Source organism: Natator depressus, chromosome 4, assembly GCF_965152275.1.
Source record: "Natator depressus isolate rNatDep1 chromosome 4, rNatDep2.hap1, whole genome shotgun sequence".
NCBI classification, from domain to species: domain Eukaryota; kingdom Metazoa; phylum Chordata; order Testudines; family Cheloniidae; genus Natator; species Natator depressus.
This window is the reverse complement of record NC_134237.1, coordinates 85736478-85757681: the sequence shown is the minus strand read 5'-3', so window position 1 is coordinate 85757681 and position 21204 is coordinate 85736478. Positions and strand designations below refer to the sequence as shown.

General features: G+C 39.8%; 1 protein-coding gene across 3 annotated transcripts in view; it reads left to right on the top strand.

Annotated features, from left to right (window-relative positions):
* TUSC3 (tumor suppressor candidate 3) overlaps window positions 1-21204 on the top strand; it is a 293191-nt gene that overhangs the window by 56814 nt on the left and 215173 nt on the right. The gene's annotated exons all lie outside the window — the stretch shown is intronic.

The window sequence follows — 21204 nt, the reverse complement described above, 5'->3', positions numbered from 1 at the left end:
CATAAATCTTTTTTTTCCAGTATAAACATCAGAAGTTGCATCTCATGTAGAGGTAGTGTTTTCCTTCATAAAGGAAAGAGAACATGACAAATCTCTTGCCATTCACAATTTGTACCATTACAGGCAGCTGTAGTTGGTTGAGAAGAACTGTACCTGAAGAAAATGCTCCTATTCTCTTGTCACATTCTGGGGAGCAATCAAGACAAGTGAGGTAAGTGAGGGGTTGTGCTACTCCTTGCCCCCACAAAGTTAGGTGCCTCACAAATGCTTTTCTGTTGTAGCTCCCAAACTGGGCCTCTCACAAACAGCCTACTAGCATGCAGGTTGCAGCTTCAGTGTCTGTGTGCAGCCACATCCCTGGTCCAGCAGCTCTGACCCCAGCAGCCTGTCAATCACACTCCGATCAAACTCTGGCTTCCAGTAGTTTTGGTTACTATTTGCAGGGTGATACCACCACACTCCCAGTCGCGAATTTTCTGCAAATCATGTATTCTGCAGTATCCAGCCCTCTCCTGGACAGTTCAGATATTTAAAGGTTTGTTGCTCCTGTAAAGAGTCAATATTCAACAGTTTGCTACTTTAACTGGAGTTACCAAACAGTTCAGTTTAAACATAGCACTGGGTTGGTTTAGATTAAAAAATAAAACAAGTTTATTAACAAAAGAATATAGGATTTAAAGTGAATTCAAGTATAAGAGATAAAGTTAGAAATGGTTACAAGCAAATAAAAGTGAAAACATGCATCTAAAAGTCTAAAACTTTAATTAGTAAGTTTTGATTCAAGGCTTTGTTTAAGATGGCCTTTCTCACTCACAGTCTTCCAGCAAGATGGTTAGGATTTCCTTGGTTAGGATTTCTCCCTGAGGCCCAAAGGTGCTGGTGCCTTTGTCTTCTTACATGAAAGAGAGAGGGAGAGATACGTTGGCGTTCTCTGCCCATCTCTCTTACAGTCCAGGGAACCTTTTAAGTGGATTCTTCTGAATATTATTCCTCAAGCAAAGTTTGTACAAACAGAAAAGAAGGCGATCTGGAGTCTGGTGGTAAAGGAAGCTCCATGCTCTTTCTTCTCACCTGTGTATGCTGAAATGCAAATTTGCTTTGTCTCCTGCCATCTCCTCTCTCTGCTGTCTGGAGGACCCTGTTTACTACTTACGTGTAAATTAAAGTAAACATGTATTCCTTCATTCAGGAAAGACCTGGGCAGGGCTGAATGGTTTTGAACATGAGCTAATAACTTCATACAGGGGGATTTCATAACTTCACACATAATATTGCTACATATATTTCACCATGATATTATTGACCAGTGAGTTATTAGTTTTATAGTGATACCTCACAAAGCATATTTTGATTATAATAAATAGTATGTAGGGTGTGACTACAGGGGTGCTTTTAGTCACACCTCCTTCCTACAAACTCCATCAGAAACACCTTTGTTAGCCTCTTCTGTTTGCCTGTTCAGGAGTTCACCTAGGTATGCAAGATCTAGCTTCCATATCTAGCCTCCCTGCTCAGCAATCCTCCTTGTTTATAGGAGAGGATTAATCACACAGATTTCAAACATCTGCTTTTATGAAAAAACCAAAGAGCCCCAGTCAGAAGCTCTCACAGAGGCACAAAGAAAAACAAAACAAACAGAACATATTTTCTGCATTTCTTTAAACAAAAAGCTCAATTTTAAAAATATGTTGAAGTTACTATAGAACTTCAGTATGCAGCAGAAACTAAGATGGGTGCCTTCATGAAGAATTTAGGTCTATCTTGCAGTGAAATAAACAAGTTCTTATTCTTACTGCGTGTTGGGAAAGTTTCCTTTATGTGGATTGGCAGGTGAGTTTGCATCAAAGAATGTTTGGGGTTTTGGGGCTCTCAAAGAAACAGAGGGCAGTTAGGTTCCAGACTCCTACTGAGAATTGCTTGTCTGCAGAAAAGTCCTGTCTTGCCATCTAATCCCTTCTTTGTTGGATTATTTTTATAAAATGGGGAATTTGAACAAGAAAAGGGAACTGCCCGCTTAGTGAGAGTGAGGTAGATTTCAAAGTTATTTTCACATAATGATTACCATAGCAAAGCTGTAATGGGTTGTCTCTGGAAATAATCATCTGAAAGTGGGGATATGGTTTGGAAGCTGCCTCCAAACAATTCTAAGAGACTAGATCCCCATCATAAGCACCTGCAAACTATTTAGCCGATTAGCTAAATCAGTTTTTCCATATCATTAATTTGGGGAGAGATGCTTTAGCGTTTGTAAGAATTTAATAAATATGCATAAGGTGATATTGTATGTTCTGTATCCTTTACATTTATACTGTCTTATTACGGATACAATTAAGTCTTCTAAAAGAGAAGAGGAGATGTTCTTGTACCAAAAGTGTGGGTGGTACTGGAATCACAATAATTAGGACTTCAGGGACAAAATAATTGGCCTTTATAGGTTTAATATATGTTTAAAGTGACGCTTTTGCTCTGAAAATGGATTCTGTAAAAATGACGCCTTCTTACAGGTCTGTCCCCCATTTATTCAGAATCTCATCTGTTAACGTTAGTGATAAACAAGTTTTTTACCATTTTTCTTCTGCGTGCCCTGCACAGTCAACACAGCTAGGATGGTGAGGTGAATTATATTCCCTTAATCTACCAACTGAATTGCTGCTAACTTCCAGTTAACTTTGTCTGCGCAACCAACTGAAAGTTTATGGGAGTGTATAGATGCCACTTCAGGCTATGTCTATACTATGAGCTAGGGTCTGATTCCCAACTCAAGCTAGCTCTCATCTGAGCTAGTGCACTAAAAAGTAGTGTAGCTGCAATAGTGGCCCTGAATACTAACTTGCCTGATCCCCATGGGTATGTACTCAGGGCGGCTAGCCCATGCTGCTTCTGCCTATGTTACCTTGGCTATACTACTATTTTTAGTGTACTAGCTCAGATGAGAGCCACAGTGAGTATGTCTGTGTGAGCTGGGAATAACACCCCTAGCTCATAATATAGTCGTAGCCTGAGAGAACAATTTGAAGACAGTGCTGGTGCATAAGTGTTCCAGTGGACCTAATCTGGCCTGTGGAACTTTTATCACTTGTAATAAGAGAAGGAACGAATATGTCTTGACCTTGCAGTTGAAAAATATCTTTGTACAAATATCTTGGATTGAACACATTGTTATGAAATCATTTAGGGCCCATGTGTAAGTCAATGGCACTGCCCACTTGCTTATCTCAGCATGTGCTTAACTGCTTTGCTGAATTAGGGCCAAAATACTACCTTTGTATTAACGTTCTCTCTGGTGGTGGTTCTCAAATCTTCTTATCTTCCTTCATCTAGTCTTGCCTGTCTTTCATCACTTCTTGGGTATGCAGAGACCTTCTGAAACTCCAGTTTTAAAAAATTAGCTTTTTAGCATTCCAAATCTCTCTTCTTTTCCTGCCTCCCCACCCTTCTTTCTCCATTTACAACTGCACTACCTTCTGTATCTTTTAGACCCATTACCTCTGTGCAAACTTTGGTGCTTTCTTCTGCCTGCACCCAATTTTCTGCTACATACTTTGATATCTCTAAAATGTGTTCTCTGCTGACAGTCCTCATTGCTAAAACTCTTGTTCTTGCTTTGGTTATCATTTGCCATCTACCAGTCTATTCAAAATGCTGTATGAAAGTCAACTTTTCTTGAAATTAATCTGTATTTTGTATTTCAATTTGGGTGTCTCTTTCTCTGAATGAAGCTGTTTACATCATTCTTATAGATTCTGGTAACTTCCTGAAGGTAGAAATTTGTACATGCAAAGTAGTGACTTAATCACTCTACAACTGACATATTTATAAAGATCTGGTATGATGCCATCTGACCCAGGAACTTTGTCTGATGACAAATTTAATGGCATCTTTAAATACTTGTATTCTTATAGGCTTATTGATCTTCTGAACCATATGTTCATACACTTTAGGCAAATTAATGCTTTCAAAATATTAAATGTCACCTTGTACCAGTGGTTGCTGGGGTGTAGCTATTGATAATACATTACTAACATATTCAGAGAAGATTAGGAATAGTGGATATAAATGTGTTCCTTTTTAGGCAAACTGCTGGCTTGGATGAGCTAACATTCATACAATTTCTGGCTTAGAAGTGATACTGCTGCTTGTGTAAATCAAAAACAGCATCAAACATAATAGATGTTGTTCCTCTAAGTAATTCATTATTTATTGTGCTTTCTGTGCATTTTATAAAATATTTCCTCAGTAGAGTTTGCTTGACACAATGTTGTGTTATTTTTTAATATGGGGACTGTCCTATATGGTGAATTCCATTGAATACAAAACTGAGTTCTTCGGGTGGGACATGGTGAGAGAAAAATATTAACGAGGATAGGGTATTGAAAAACAGTACCTTGCATTGTCAATAAAATATGATTCGCCCCTTAATTTATATAGTGAATGATGTATTGTACATATGGAAGGACAGGATCTTGTTTAATGACCAAACGAATATAGTGGTGTCCTTTGTGTGCCTGGCTTAGGATAGTGGTTCCTTCTGAGTTTGAAAGATGCTTTTCTTCTCTGTAGATATAGATAAATGTGCTCTTTCAAATGGGATGAGGCTGTCATCTTGTGCGTCTGGAATATGTACTGTGGAGTTGAATATGAAGTTATTGGAATGGATTTCTTATTTAAATAAAACTATAGCTTTTATTTTTTTAAGTTTTGTCTCTTGAGTGGTCAGTATGTGTAGGCGAATTCCATAGTTTCCATCTCACCAAATGCAGAAAAAAATACTACTCATAACTGTTTGTGCTGATCATCTTTAACTTGGGGTTATTGTTTGTGTGTGTACATAAGGAAAATATGGTAGACTCTTGCACATAATAAGAAAAAAAAAGCTTATGTTGCAGAGAATAACAAAATAGTGCTCTGTGTTTGGATCTGGGAGCATGAGAGAGAGGAATTTGTTTCACATTGATTAAATTTGAAACCTTGGCATTTCTGAAAAGATTTTCTGAGTATGTCATGCCAGATTAAAACTGGAACAAGCTAACGAGCAATATCTTTTCTTTATTTTTCAGAGATATTTTTAAGACTGTAAGAACAGCTCAGGCACTTTTGGAGATGAATACATCCATAACTGATGATGTTTAGAGTTAGTGTTTGAGCCAATGAGTAGCAAATGTTCCTGGCTGGCATTTTTCCTTGTAGTGAAATTAACTCAGCTTGATGTTCTTGAATGTCCAATAAATACCCTTACCATCTTTGGTGACAGATTGTAGAATTATTTCAGTATTTTCTGTTTATCTAAAACAAAGGTGAAATCTGATTATTATTGCTTGGCACTCAGGGCCTCTGTAATTTCATTTTCAGATGGCTGTGCTTCATTCTTATTGTCATGTATTTTTTAAAAAAATAATGTGAAGTATTTAGGGCAGGGGCTGTTGTCTTATTTATACAGAGCCTAGCAAGTATGCTACTAGAAAACCATAAGGAATAATGACTGTCTTGTGATTTTTTGACTTGTGATAGCAATATCCCCTGGTTGTTTTCCCTTTTCTCAGCATCTTGAGTTATATTTTGTTACAAAGTATGTTAACTTGCACATCTTCTATTTGTTGTTTTATTATTTTATAAAGCTTGCTATCAGTGGTCTGTGGTAAAGCGCATCTGGGGGAACCAAGAAAGTGAAATTTTATGACGTCATCTGGGATAATATGTGCTTAGGAAAGCAGCTTATTGTTTTTCTAGAGTTTCTAGCTGTGGTAAAGCCATACAGTTAAGAGAGGTCTCCCCAACCTCCCATCTTGGGAATCTGTTAATAATAGTTTATGACTATTGATTTGCAAAGAATCCTGAGTTCGAAATTAGAAAAATTAAACTCAGGGTTTAGTGACCAAAAAGTAAGCTGAATCAAGGGCCATGTGTTTCTCTCTCAACACTATCAACCCAGAGTAGGGGCAGGAAACTGTGTGAGTTTGATTCATGTCCCGCACCTAACCTGTGAACGTTATCACTAAAGATAATGCAGATGGAAGTTATATTAATTTTTTTCATTGGCTCCCACAAAGGAGGAGTTCTAGGAACAGTGCTGTTCGGGAGCTGGAGTAGGCCTTAATTAATTGTTCTGTGGCATATATAGAATGTGTTTGGGTATGTGATATAAAAGGTTTCATTAACAGAACACTTTTTGGGATGACCCTATGTCATAGGGTAGCTGGCCATTTAAATGGAGTTGGGCTCAGCCTCCCCTGTGACTGATCAGCCACCTTTCAGCTGAGACGATTTGAACAATTATAATGGCTTAGTTGAGGACAGGATCTGCAGAAAGCAGATGGGTTTTTGTGGCTGGCTCTGGAGCCTCAGGGAGAGATCCACCAGGAAAGGCCTCTGTGTGCCTACAGCCTGCTTTGGTCAGGGAAATAACTTTGCTTTGTGAGTTTGAAGAATAAAACTGTGCTGTGAAGGAGTGTCCTAAACTGTCTTTGGGTGTGGTATTAGTACTTCCTGGATTGAGCGAGAGAGGCCAGCAGCTTACAAACTTACTTGTGAATAACACAACCATCCCAAATATGTGGAAATAAACCTTTATACTATGTGTTAATTCTCTCATCTATATCATATAAACTTGAAAAATTACTTTAAATATCTCATTGCACATTTTAAGTATAGTAGGTCCCTCACTTCAGATGACTTCATTTTTAAAAAGATAAGCATTATTGTAAGTGAAAGGGTAACTTTGGCTTTAATTTTAAAAACTGAAGTTCTTATTTCCAGAAGGAGAACAGATTGACGTAACCTCACATGTTCTTTCAAGCATTGCTGCTTGAGGTAGTTGGTTTTTTAATCAGACTGTTCAGTTAATACATAAGTTGCCCTTCTCTCAGTATGGTTCCATATGCTGTGTGCTTACTTTATTTAGGACAAAACAGAATTTTTTACTGGAATTGTAGAATATTGGCATTAACAGGATACCTACTTTGGCCAGGATATAGCGGCACATTTCATCTATTAGTTTAAAGTATTTACATGTTCTTAATATATAGTTACATCTTAAATTTAATACTTACTGTAATATGATAGGAATATTGAGATGCATTTAGTCTCAGAGTCTATCATGATCGGAGGAGGTACAGTTTCCAGTGGTTCAACAAACATTTTATTGTCTCTATATTATTTAATAATACTAGAAAAATACCAGCTGATAAAATAAAAAAGGAAAAAGAGGGAAATTCATTATATACACTTAAACGTTAGGAATTTATCTGCTACAATTTCAGATAATGTCTGATGATCAATGGTATTTTGTAACCTCTGTAAAACTGAGAAAACTATATACAGTCGTGCATTAGTTAGATGGGAGCAGTGGTCCAGTCAAAGTGTAGTTCATCTGAATGGATCAGCATCAGCAATGTACCTGGTTTGTTTTCATGAATATATGCAGCTGCATCCCCACTGCCAAGTAGCATAATGACTGATATTTATTACAGTCCTAAATCCATGCTTTGCAACTAGAGGAGTTGGAATAACTTGTTTGGGCTTAGTGTGTGTGGTCAAGCATGTTTTATTTATAGGCTTTTTTGTGGCACTCAATTTAGTACCTGAGTATCTCAGAAATATTAATGAATTATGCCTCAGCATAGGGTATTATTATTTTACAGAGGAGTAAACTGGTGGGTGTTAAATGAATTACTCAGGATCACACAGGAAGGCTGAAGAGAACTGGCAAGAAAGCCCAGTTGTCCTCATGTATCATTATTAGATTCTTGTACAATAGTTACAGTATATTACAAATTGTAATAGTTTATTAATAGTGACTTAGCATTGGGCCAATGTGCAGAAAACAGGAAGTATTACAATAAAATGTACAAACTAAATCCAAAGTTATAAAATATTAAATACAACATACATACACTAAAACAGACATGCACCATTATTCTGTATATGATCACTGAATCATTTCCCTTTTCCTTATTTTAGCTGCAGTCTGTACAAATAGGGCAACCTCTCAGATCATAGATACGGTGTCAGTTCCTAACAAAGATTCTATTTTCTGAGAGGTTGTAGAAAAAGGCATCTGGAACAAAACACAGAAAACTATTTTGACCTCAAATGGCAATAAAAATTACACTCCATTATTTATTACATTGTATCTTCCACTTGCCCTAAACCACATGGGCAGAAGCGATTACATTTCTCTATTCCAGAATATCGACCTTCTAAGTAAGCTGTCTGCATGGATTGACAACAGAGAGCTGTGAAGACCCTCTTTAGAATATTATTACACCGGCTGTCTAAATATCTGGCATACTCATGAGTCTTTTTAACAAGGGGAAACCAAGGTGACATATTTGAAATAGAAACAATTACTATATCCAGTTGCCTGTTAATATCCTCTGTTCTTGACTTGACTAGAGATTTCACATTTTAAAACTTAAATGTGATCATTTACGATTCTGAGAAACCTAGACAATGCAACAAATTTTGAATATATTCTAACCAGGGAAATTTATGTGAGGAAAGTCCTGCTGAGCTGTTCCTCTAAACATAACCTTGGTAAATGCTGTGGGTGCATATTATAAATATGAAGCAAAAAAAAAAATACGCTGTTGCACTTTGAACAGAATAGAATTCATACCTGCCTCAGCTCTAAGAAGAGCAGCTGGGCAATCATTTGGGAGACCACGAATCTTCTTAATAAATTTGTTCTGAATCCCTTCCAGTCCTGTGGGATCATTCAATCCCTTTTTTTTTTTTTTTGCACCATAGAAAATTTTAACACATAACTTAGCCTCAAACACTGTAAGGGCTGGTGCAATTAAATTGCCACCATGAGGCCAGGTAAAACATAACACAGTTTGCACTGTACTTGAGACCCTCTCTTTTATTACCTAAATATACTGAGCCCTTTTTAATGCTAAAGCAACATCATTGATTGATTAAAAAAGGGCTGAACCCCGTTTTGTAATTAAGATGGAATCAGTTAATTCTGCATCCAGGTTTATTCTAATTTTGGCTGCTGTTTGTCTGTGAAGAGCTTTTGAAGGAAAAAGTAACTGGAGATCTAGTCAAGCAATTTCCAGTTTGCCCACAGATGGTCCCTATCATAGAATCAAAGGCCAATTTTAGATCAACAAAAGCTACATACAATTTTTCTCACTTAGGAGGCACATATTTGTAGATCAGATAAGAAAGAGTAAAACAATTATCTGCAGTGGAATGACCATTTCAGAAACCGGCTTGTTCCTCAGCAACTAAATTCCCTTTTTCCTGCCCAGTCTTCTAGCACTGTAGTGTCCAGGAAGTGGTTCTCTTGTGTGGACTGGTCCAGGCTGAGGCTGATGGTGGGATGGAAATTGTTGAAATCACGGTGGAATTCCTCAAGGGCTTCTTTTCCATGGGTCCAGATGATGAAGATGTCATCAATGTAGCGCAAGTAGAGTGGGGGCATTAGGGGACGAGAGCTGAGTGAGAGCTCAGCCTGGACCAATCTGCACAAGAGATCCACTTCCTTGAAACTACAGTGCTAATAAGCGATGGTCACATAAACACCACCCTATACCGGAAACCTACTGTCCGCTATACTTACCTACATGCCTCCAGCTTTCATCCAGACCACACCAAACAATCCAGTGTCTACAGCCAAGCTCTACGGTACAACCGCATTTTCTCCAACCCCTCAGACAGAGACAAATACCTATAAGATATCTATCAGGCATTCTTACAACTACAATACCCACCTGCTGAAGTGAAGAAACAGATTGACAGAGCCAGAAGAGTACCCAGAAGTTACCTACTACAGGACAGGACCAACAAAGAAAATAATAGAACGCCACTAGCTGTCACCTTCAGCCCCCAACTAAAACCTCTCCAGCACATCATCAAGGATTTACAACCTATCCTGAAGGACGACCCATCACTCTCAGAGATCTTGGAAGAGTCCTTGCTTACAGACAGCCCCCCAACCTGAAGCAAATACTCACCAGCAGCCATACACCACACAACAAAACCACTAACCCAGGAACCTATACTTGCAACAAAGCCAGTTGCCAACTGTGTCCACATATCTATTCAGGGGACACCATCATAGGGCCTAATCACATCAACCACACTATCAGAGGCTCTTTCACCTGCACATCTACTAATGTGATATATGCCATCATGTGCCAGCAATGCCCCTCTGCCATGTACATTGGCCAAACCGGACAGTCTCTACGTAAAAGAATAAATGGACACAAATCAGACGTCAAGAATTATAATGTTCAAAAACCAGTCGGAGAACACTTCAATCTCTCTGGTCACTTGATTACAGACCTAAAAGTGGCAATACTTCAATAAAAAAATTTCAAAAACAGACTCCAACGAGAGACTGCTGAATTGGAATTAATTTGCAAACTGGATACCATTACATTAGGCTTGAATGAAGACTGGGAGTGGATGTGTCATTACACAAAGTAAAACTATTTCCCCATGTTTATTCCCCCCACCACCACCACTGTTCCTCACACGTTGTTGTCAACTGCTGGAAATGGCCCACCTTGTTTATCACTACAAAAGATTTTTTTTCTCTCCTGCTGGTAATAGCTCATCTTACCTGATCACTCTCGTTACAGTGTGTATGGTAACACCCATTGTTTCATGTTCTCTATGTATATAAAATCTCCCCACTGTATTTTCCACTTCATGCATCCGATGAAGTGAGCTGTAGCTCACAAAAGCTTATGCTCAAATAAATTTGTTAGTCTCTAAGGTGCCACAAGTACTCCTTTTCCTTTTGTGGATACAGACTAACACGGCTGCTACTCTGATCCCCACCATATAGATATTCAGCCCATTTCTGGTCTTGCGGATGAGGGCTCTGGGGCTGATTAGCAGGACACAAAACCATAGCAATGCCTATTGGCTCCTGTGCACTTAATGGGGGGATTTATAAAGCCTTCACCAGCTCTGAGGCTCATTCTGTGGAATAAGAAAGGATCCTCCTTTGGATTAGAATATTATTATTATTATGATGATGATGATTATTTGTATTACTGTAGCGCCTAGGAGCCCTGTCATGGACCTGGCCCTCATTGTGCTAGATGTTGTACAAACACAGAGCAAAAAGCTAGTCCTTGCCCTGAGGGGCTTGCAATCTAATTATAAGATAAGAGACACCAGATGGGTATAGACAGATGGGGGAGTACAAGTAAAGAATGAGACAATATTGGTCAGCATGGTAGGCAGTGATCTGGCTCTAGCAATAGTCTAACTGCTGTCAAGTTTTGTTGTTTTGTTTTTGTAGGTATCACAGCAAATCAGAGTGAGGAGGGATTTGAAGGCAGATAATGAGGTAGCTTTGTGGATGTTTATGTGGAGTACCTCCCAAGCATATGAGGTAGCATGGGAGAAAGCATGAGTGCTCGTTAGGAAATTTAACATGTAGGCAGTGGAGGCTGGCACCGTGGGCCGACTGGCAGGGAGCATGGAGAGCTCAGTAGTGAATGAAAGGTGATAGACGGGGACTGACTGTGAAGTGTTCTGAAAGAGAATACAAGCAGTCTTATGATAGAGAAGGGGAAGTCAATGGAGGGAGTGAAATAGTGGAGACCTGGTCAAAGTGGTGATCTTTGCAGCAGCTTTTTAAATGGATATGAGTGGTGCAACATTGCATTTGTCAAGGCCAAAGAATTGCTCACAAGGTCAACACCCCTTCCTGCAGCTGCACGCTGTCACTCCATATCTCTTTCACTCTGGTCTACAACCCCGCTCTCGCTCCACGAGATGCTGCTGCCTCCTCATGACTTTGACCTCTGGCTAGGTCATTCTACGTGTTTCCCCCTTCTGGGCTACCAATGTCTTCCTTCAGCAGTCCTAGGCAGTCTTCTCATTCACTGCCTTGTAGTGCCACTCCCTCAGTGGCTGGGAGGGGAACCCTCTACTGTGGGTTCTGGCTGAGGGACCCTCTAGCTAGTAGTCAAGTTCTGTTCCCTTCTAGACCTTACTGTCTTTCCCTGAGCCTTCTCCTACCTTCCTGGCCTCCCTCTGCAGACTTTCTCAGCAGCCCGCCTCTGCTGCCAATTTCCTGCTTTTATAATCCCAGCCCAGCTTGGTCCTGCTCAGCTGGGATTCCTCATTCAAACAGGCAATATCTTAGCCACCTGATTCCTCTTCGCTGTGGCCTGTTGGGTTAATTAGCCCCCTTCTCAGTTTGCATTAACCCTTTAAGGGCAAGTGTGGGGTGAATACCCCTTGACAGCATCATGCTATTTGCTTTTTGGGATGAGGAAGGAATTGTTCCCTTACTGCCAGATTGGTCAAAGCAGTGTGCGTTTTTTCACCTTCCTTTCAGCAGCCCAAGGAACTGGTAGGTAGAATCATAGATTCCAAGGCCAGAAGGGACCACTGTGATCATCAAGTCTGATCTCCTGTATAACTCACACTATAAAACCTCCCCAAAAGTATTTTTGAATGAGAGCAGATCTTTAAAAAAAATCCAATCTTGATTTAAAATTGCCAGTGACGGAGAATCCACCACGACCCATGCTAAATTGTTCCGATGATTAATTACCCTCACTGTTATTTTTTTCCTTATATTGAGTCTGAATTTGTCTAGTTTTGACTTCTGGCCATTGGATCACATTATATTTACCTTTGTCTGCTAGACAGAAGAGCCCGTTATCAAATATTTGTTTCCCATATAGTTAATAATTACCTATAATCAAGTTGACCATTAACCTTCTCTTTTTTAGACTCAAGGAGCTCAATCTATTTAGCTATCCCTGTAATGCATGTTTTTCAATCCTTGAATCATTGTCATGGTTCTTTTCTGAAACTTCTCCAACTGATCAACATCCTTCCAGAACTGGACCCAGTATTCCAACAGTGGCCACACCCAGTACAGAGGTAAAATAAGCTCTCTACTTTTATTCAAGATTCCCGTGTGTGTGCATCTAAGGATTGCATTAGCCCTTTTGACCACAGAGTCACTTTGGGATCTCATGTTAGGCTTATTATCCACCACAATCCTGAAAATCTTTTTCAGAATCAAAATAGAGTCTCCCCACTGGTTTCTTTGTTCTTAGATATATACATTAGTGTTATTAAAATGAATATTTTTGCTTGCATCCATCTTGCCAAGTGATCCAGATTATCCAAACTGTATCAGTGAATTGTTTCTTTATTTACCACTCCCCCCAATTTTTGTGTTGTCTGCAAACTTTATCAGTGGTGATTTTATGTTGTCAATGATAAAAATGATAAATAGCGTAGGGTCAAGGACCCTTCCCTTTAGGACCCCACTTAAAAGCACAACCATGCAATAATGATTTCCAGTTTACAATTACATTTTGAGACCTATCAGTTTGCCACATTTTAATCTATTTAAAATGTGCCATATTAATTTTATATTGTTCAGGTTTTTGAATCAAAATATAACGAGGCACCAGGTCAAATGCTTTATAGAAGTCTAAGTGCTTTACATCAACACTATTTCCTTTATCAACCAAACTGGTAATCTCATTTAAAAAAAATCAGGTAAGTTTGGCAGGATCTATTTTCCATAAACCCAAGTTAATTGGCATTAATTATATTGTTCTGCTATGTCAGCTACTCCATTATCTTGCCTGGGATTTATGTCAGACTGAAGGGCCTATAGCTTACTAGGTCATCCTGTTTACCCCTTTTAAATATTGGCACAATATTAGCTTTCTTCTAGTCTTCTGGAACTTTCCTAGTGTTCCAAGACTTAATGAAACTCAACATTAACAGTCCAGCAAGCTTCTCAGCCAGTTCTTTTGAAACAATGGGTTGCAAATTATCTGAACCAGCTGATTTAAAAATGTCTAACTTTAATAACTTTTAATAACTTTTAAAATCCTCATGAGATAGTAGTGGAAAGGAAAGAGTGTTAGCATATGATATGACTGTATTTTCTGTTTTTTCCCAATTATTGAACACTTATGCATTTTCTGTACTATTATTGATAATTCTACTATTTCCATCTAGTAATTGACCAATAACATTTTTAGGCTTCTTTTTGTTCCTAATATACTTAAAAACTCCTTCTTATTATCCTTAATATTGCCAGTCATAGATTTTTTCCTTGTATTGCTTTGCTTCTCTTATTAATTTTCTACAATTCTGAGATTCTGATATAAATTCATTACTATGGACTTGCTCTTTCTTCCATTTTTTTTATAGCTGCCTTCATATCCCCTCTGAACCAGGTCAGGTTTTTTTAACCAGTATGGCTTTCTTCCTCAAAAGGTGAGATTGTGGCTTTTTGGGCATCTGGTAAAGTGTTCTTAAACAATTCCCAGTTATCATTCCCATTTTTTCTGATTTTGTTTTCCCTTCCAGCTGATTTGGCTCATAATTTGTTTTCAGCTTTGTGAAATTATCTCTTTGGAAGCACCATGTGTGTGTGCACACACACGTATAAAAACATAAAATGACTGATTTGGACTTTTATTCTGTTTGCATATTACAAATGTGGTCAAGTCATGATCACTTGTACCTAAATTATCATTAATTTTTAGTTCTGTGATCAGTTCGTCTTTATCTGCCAATAATTGACCTAATAAAGAATTCCCCCATGTTGGATGCAAAACCTTTTGAGTTTGCAATAATATTCAGAAATTCCAAGGATGTTTTATTACTGGTAGCATGAGACCCACAACATATGTCACTCAAATTAAAGTCCCTCATGATCACATAGCTTCCCCCCCACATTATAGATAGGTGAGAATGGAGCCAGTTATTCTGTTCCCTAGTGTGATTTGGTGGTCTGTAGCAGACAATAACACCCCATCTTATGCTTTATCTGTTAGGACATTGATCCATAAGCATGCAAGATAATTTTCTTCTGAGTTGTCAGTAACTTGGAAGCTGTTAACGCCATTTTTGATATAGCACCACTCCCTATCCCTACACCTTGTTTTGCTCACTCAAGCGTTCCTAAATAGGTTATAACCTTTGATTTAACATTCCAGTCATCCACATCATCCCACCATGTTTCAGTAATAGCAACTAGTTCAAATTTATGATACCAGATCCTCTGGTTTGGTATCGTGGCTCCTAGCCGTGGTGTATAGGCGATTAAAGGTAGTCTTCTCTTCATGTCCTTTGGCTCCTTGATTAATGTTGTGCTCAGCATCTTGATTTTGTGTTAAATAAGTGCTCATATCTTCCCTCTTTTTACCTTCCCCTTTTCTTGTTAGTTTAATCCCTGCCTGACTACTCTAGAAAGCCAGTCCCTGATTAAATTGGCTACTCTTCAGCTGAGGTGGAGGCGACCCCAACTATGCAGCCCACTCTCCCCACAGAAGGTGTACCAATGTTTCACAAAACCAAATGCTCCACCCTGTACTACTAACTTAGCCAGTGGTTCACTTCCAGAATCTTCTGCCTACTGTCTTCTTTTGCTCCTGAGACAGGAAGGATTGCCAAGAAGATCACTTGAACATTCTTCTTCTTCAGGGAACTCTGAAAAGTGCTGAAGTTATTTATTTTCTGTAAAATATTCTGCAACAGTGTTATTAGTGCTGATATGAACTAGTGTCATTAGCACTTATTTCAGAGGTGGGCAAACTATGGCCCGTGGGCCACATCCAGCCCACGGGCCCGTCCTGCCCAGCCCTTGAGCTCCCGGCTGGGGAGGCTAGCCCCTGGTCCTTCCCCTGCAGCCTCAGTTCGCCGCGCCACCAGCGCTCTGGCCCTGCTACTCCTGTCAGGCAGTGCGGTGGTGTGGCTGGCTCCGGTGGGGCTGTGACGTCCTGCTGCTCTGAGCAGCATGGTAAAGGGGCAGGGAGCAGGGGGAGGTTGGATGGGGCTGAGGTTCTGGGCGGGGGCAGTCAGGGGACGGGGAGCAGGAGGCGGTTTGATAGACATGGAAGTCCCAGGGGGCCTGTCGGGGGAAGAGTGTGGATAGGGGTCGGGGTAGTCAGGGGACAGGGAGCAGGGGGGATTGGATAGGGGATGGGATCCTGGGGGGGCGGTTAGAGGTGGGGGGTCCTGGTAGGGGGTGGTCGGGGACAAGGAGCCCGGGGGGAAGGGGTTCTGGATGGGGCAGGGGTTCTGGATGGGGCAGTTGAGGTGGGAGTGGGTGGATAGAGGGTAGGGGCCAGGCTGTTTGGGGAGGCACAGCCTTCCCTACCCGGCCCTCCATACAGTTTCGCACCCCTGATGTGGCCCTCGGGCCAAAAAGTTTGCCCACCCCTAGCTTATTTGATATTGCTAATGGTTCCTTGCACATTGAGTTCAGTCTATCCAATCTTAAAGTGACGTCCTGTGCTTTGGCTCTGGGAAGACAGCACACCATCCTGTTGTTAGGCTGTTCCTTTCAGATTAAAATGTTCCTTTGATTTTTCTGAATATTGAAACCACAATAAAGATCATCTGTCTTCCTTGGATGGTTGGAGATCTTTATGGTTAAGCTTAATTTTTTTTCTTCTTAGAGGTTCGGCCAAGGTGCCTTCCACAGTTGGCACTGTAAGTCTCTCTCTTCCCTCAGACCAGCTGGATCTTGAGAGATATTTTCCACAGGTTCCATATTGAGAACCTGGTATTGATTGGAAACTTCAAGCTGTGTAGAATTCCTCCTGGTCATCTTCTCTCTGGTGGCCACAGCCGGCCATTCCCATCAGTTTCCAGCCATGTAGAATGCCACTTTTGACCTTTTGCCTCTGATAGCTATGAACTGCCAAGCCTGCTCACTGACTCCTTCTCTCTGTGACTCCTTGGTGGCTATCTCCTTTCTTTCTTGAACCTGGGGTACTGAAGTTTTCCAAACCTGGTCTAGGAACTCATCAGCTTCTCTGATTCTCATTACCATCTTTACTTGCCCTTCCAATCCAAGAATCTTTCCTTCCAGCACAGCCACCCACTTGCACTTCATACCCACCAAGTCCCTTCTGGTTTCAAGCAAGAAAGAAACATGGCACATCATTTGCAGGTCACCACCACTGTTCCATCATTGTCTATCTTGAAAAAGCATGTAGAGTTGAACCTGGAAGGAAAGCCCCTCACACTTCCTCTCTATAAACTCCCTCCAAAACTCTCCTGTTATTTGTGTTTGTTCACGACACTCAAGTTCATCTAGCAAATGGCTTTTTATACCGAGTCTCTCTATTCACCTCAGCTCTGCCCCTCATCATCAGGGAGAGATTAACTACTCAGAATTCAAACAGTGGGGCTGATTAAAATCTTCAAGGTTCAGAGCCACATAGCCTTTACAATGGCACTGTTAAAGATGTCAGATAACCAGGTTCAATCAGTTTATTAAACATAGATAAATCAGCACAAACAAAGGTTCATATATTACCAACTCTGGAGAGCGGGCTTTCAGCACTTAAATCATCTTCACTCTGTTCCAAAAATGTGAGCTCAGTTCTGCTTGTATTTATAAGACCACTGTTTACAACAGATAGAAAATTCCACTGTATGAGTAGACTCCCCTTTTCTTATTTAGTTTTATATGCGTTTTCAGGGTAAAACGACACCTGCACCAATTATCTGTAGCATATTGTAACAGCTGTACCTAGCTCACTGTTCATATTTGGCAAGCCTCAACAGAGCATACATCTTGTCTCTGACAGTCTTCACATACAAGGAACAGAGGTTATACACAGTTTAACTTCTAGTAAATTTCCACTACAAAGCTTACATGAGACACGGCACTCTGCGAATACAGTTCATAGTTATACAATTTAGCATAAGTACAAAGCAGTCTAGAAATATTATATTAACTAACAGCACCAACAAACAGACCTGTCTCAGTTGCTTACTCCTTAGGGGCCCCCAACCCAAATATGCAGCCCAAACACAGAGAACAAACAAACACACAATCAAACAAGCTTAACAGATGGACCAAATGCACCACTCATCAAGTTGCACTTCCTTCAAGCATGGTCTGCAGCTTCGCCCTCTGAAACTCTCCTGTTAGCTGCTTCTGTTGGTGGCTCTTGAGTTCACCTTGCAAGTGATATTTTATGCCAAGTCTCCTTCAACATTTTTTGAGTGAAGCAATTATCATCTATAATTGCCATTTATAATATGTTAGGTTGTAAAAATTTTCATCTCAAGTTGGAAGGTGTGTAGTGCAGGTAATTGATCAATGGGGGCCGTGTTCCCTGATAAACTGGATTTGGAAGCAGATTAGAATACATCTCCTAAAGAAGGTTGGGAATGGGGCTGGAACACCTAATGACAGTTGCAGCAAGGAGATGACCTCCGCTTCAGTCCCTTAGCTGTCAGATGAGGGATGGTGGTGGTGTCTCAGTGACAGTGCTGGGCCTAGGTTAATGAGGTAGGGGGCTGATAGCAGTCATCCAGCAGGTGGCACAGATTACAGAGTAAAGATGACCAGATTATTGATGGATAGATGTGTTAATGACCTAGTTAAACTACATTCCTGTTGTCACTGCTGGAAGACAAGACCAGAACAATTGAAAACTGGCTCTACTTTCCTTAAGGAGTGATAAAGATCTAACAGATACAGAACACTTACTTCCAGTGCATTCAGTTCTTCTGTTGAAAGTAAACATATCTTTTGGAAGTTTGAGGAAAGGTTCTCTAGTTTCAGTTTACCAGATCCCCAGGAGTGGAATGTTGATGTCTTATGGAAACATGAGGCATTACCATTCACTTTTGTCTTTTTAAATGTGACAATCTGGATGAGAGAAACTATTATTATTTAATTTGATACCCAGCAAAATCTATCTGTATTTTAGTTCAAGGTTGCAATGTTAGTTCTCCCCCCCCCGCCAAAAAATGTGCTGAATGAAAATTGTTTTTACTGTACATAAATTGTGCTGTCAATAAGTACCTAATGTGGTGTACCTAAATTTGTGTAGTTATCTCATTTGATGAAAGATTTATAGCACTGGAGATATTGTGGGATTACTATACAGTAGGTACTAAAGTGCATATATCTTTTGTAATGGCATTGTTTCAAATTAAGGTAAACAAAAAGGTACACAAAGTTAAACTAATTAGTATGTCTAATAGTTGTCCTCCCAAGAATGCTGTTCTGATTTGTTAAGGACCGTTTCTATCCAATTCTTCTAAGGCTTGAAAAAGTATTAAAAAATCAGCAAGAGTAGCAGTAATTAACATTAATAAAATATAAACTTAGAAACTGAAAAAAAAAGATGAATGGCCATAACTGTTATTTGTCTTCAGAATCTTCAATTCAGATGCAAAAGTCTGTTATGATGAAACACAAGGCTTTGCCCTGATCTAGTGGGACTCCACACATGCCTAGGAGTCTACCTGTGCAGGATCAACTTCAGGATTATAAGGAGTAGGTGGTTGTAAAGAAAGGATATAAAATAAACCTTAGTTAAGCAAAAATGCTCAACTGATTACCTGAACGATCTTTATTAGAATTATTTGGCTGTTGATTGCTTAACTAAAGGAAAGGACTCAAGAGTTATATTTGACTTTACAGAGGGTTTTTTAGCTGTCCTTAACAAGAACAATGATTAGTATAGGTTACAAAAATGCAAACACCATTGAATTATGATTTAGGCTAACAGAAATTGGAAAAACTGGTGAACATTAAAAGCATCCAGGCTATTTAAAAAAATCACATAACACAACCATAACAGGTTTCAGAGGGTAGCCGTGTTAGTCTTTATCAGCAAAGACAACGAGGAGTCCTTGTGGCACCTTGGAGACTAACAGATTTATTTGGGCATGAGCTTTCATGGGCTAGTACCCACTTCATCAGATACATGGCATGGAAAATACAGTAGAAGGTATAAATACACAGCACATGAAAGGATGGGAGTTGTCTTACCAAGTGGGAGGTCAGTCTAACGAGACAATTCAATTAACAGTAGTATACCAAGGGAGGAAATATCACTTTTGTAGTGGTAATGAGAGTGGCCCATTTCAAACAGTTGAGAAGAAGGTGTGAGTAACAGTAGGGGGAAATTAGTATGGGGGAAATTAGGTTTTGTAATGACCCAACCGCCCCCAGTCTTTATTCAGGCTTAATTTGATGGTGTCTAGTTTGCAAATTAATTCCAGTTCTGCAGTTTTATGTTGGAGTCTGTTTTTGAAGTCTTTTTGTTGAAGAATTGCCACTTTTAGATCTGTTATTGAGTGACCAGGGAGACTCAAGTGTTTTCCTACTGGTTTTTGAATGTTATAATTCCTGATGTCAGATTTGTGTCCATTTATCTACGCAAAATAATAAATGGACACAAATCTGACAGAGCTTGAGCTCTGTGATAAGCATTGAAACACTTATATAAGCATGTACACTTCCTCATTAATTAGGTAACCAGTTTCAGGAAATAGTCAAATGACTGGTTTGGGTAGTCACCCCAGGGAAATGGGTTAAGAAGTTTGCTTAGCCATCAGCTTTATGCTCAGTTACTATTCACAGCAGGAGTTGATAGTGCAAACACAGGTGGAGCAGATGAGGGACAATATATGTTCTTTTCCTGATGTGCTAGTAGGCAACCTAAATTTGCTGGAAAAGAAAGAGAAGGACACAAAAGTGCCTATCCAACATAGGTACTTGATTGCCGGAGGATTCCCAGGTGGCCAGTCTGCTCTCTAGCAGGTACCATCAGCTTTTGGGAAGCAATGTGCTGAAGAAGACAGGCCATTTTATTCCATTTCTGCTGGGTGGTACAGTTTAGTTCCTCTTTTTATAGAAGCTGGCTTGGACCGATCAAACAGTGACCCATACCTGTGATGAATACTTGAAATGACCAGCCAAAATTAGATGTTCCCTTTCACCATCCAATCAGAAAACAAGCCATTGCTTTTGAATTCTTGCAACTGTGTCTGGAAAAGTCTTTTTATGCAGAACATCTTGTGCCATACCAGTTTGTGTGAGAAAAGTTAGGCCACTGCTATTTGTACAACCATCTTGGGACATACACTGAACATCTGCTGGCTGAGCTTTAGTCAGCAACCTACTTCAGAAAGTTGCTTTCTGTAGACCCCTCTTCTGTTGCATCCGCTCACTGACTTTGCATGGCTGTCCTTGTCCAAGTTCCAGTTTCTCCATCAGCGCTCTGCTGACTGCAGAAATATCTAGTTTAAATTTGTTTCATGTGGAGTCTCTCGACATTCTTTAATGCTCTTTAAACTTTAACAATCTGCTGTTCAGTAACACAAATTAATCTAAAGAACTGTTGTTCTGCAGCAGATGGGAATAGCTGTATAAATCTTTCATGACTTTTCTCCTTATTTTAACAATAATGGTAGGACCTCTGTATATATGGCTGA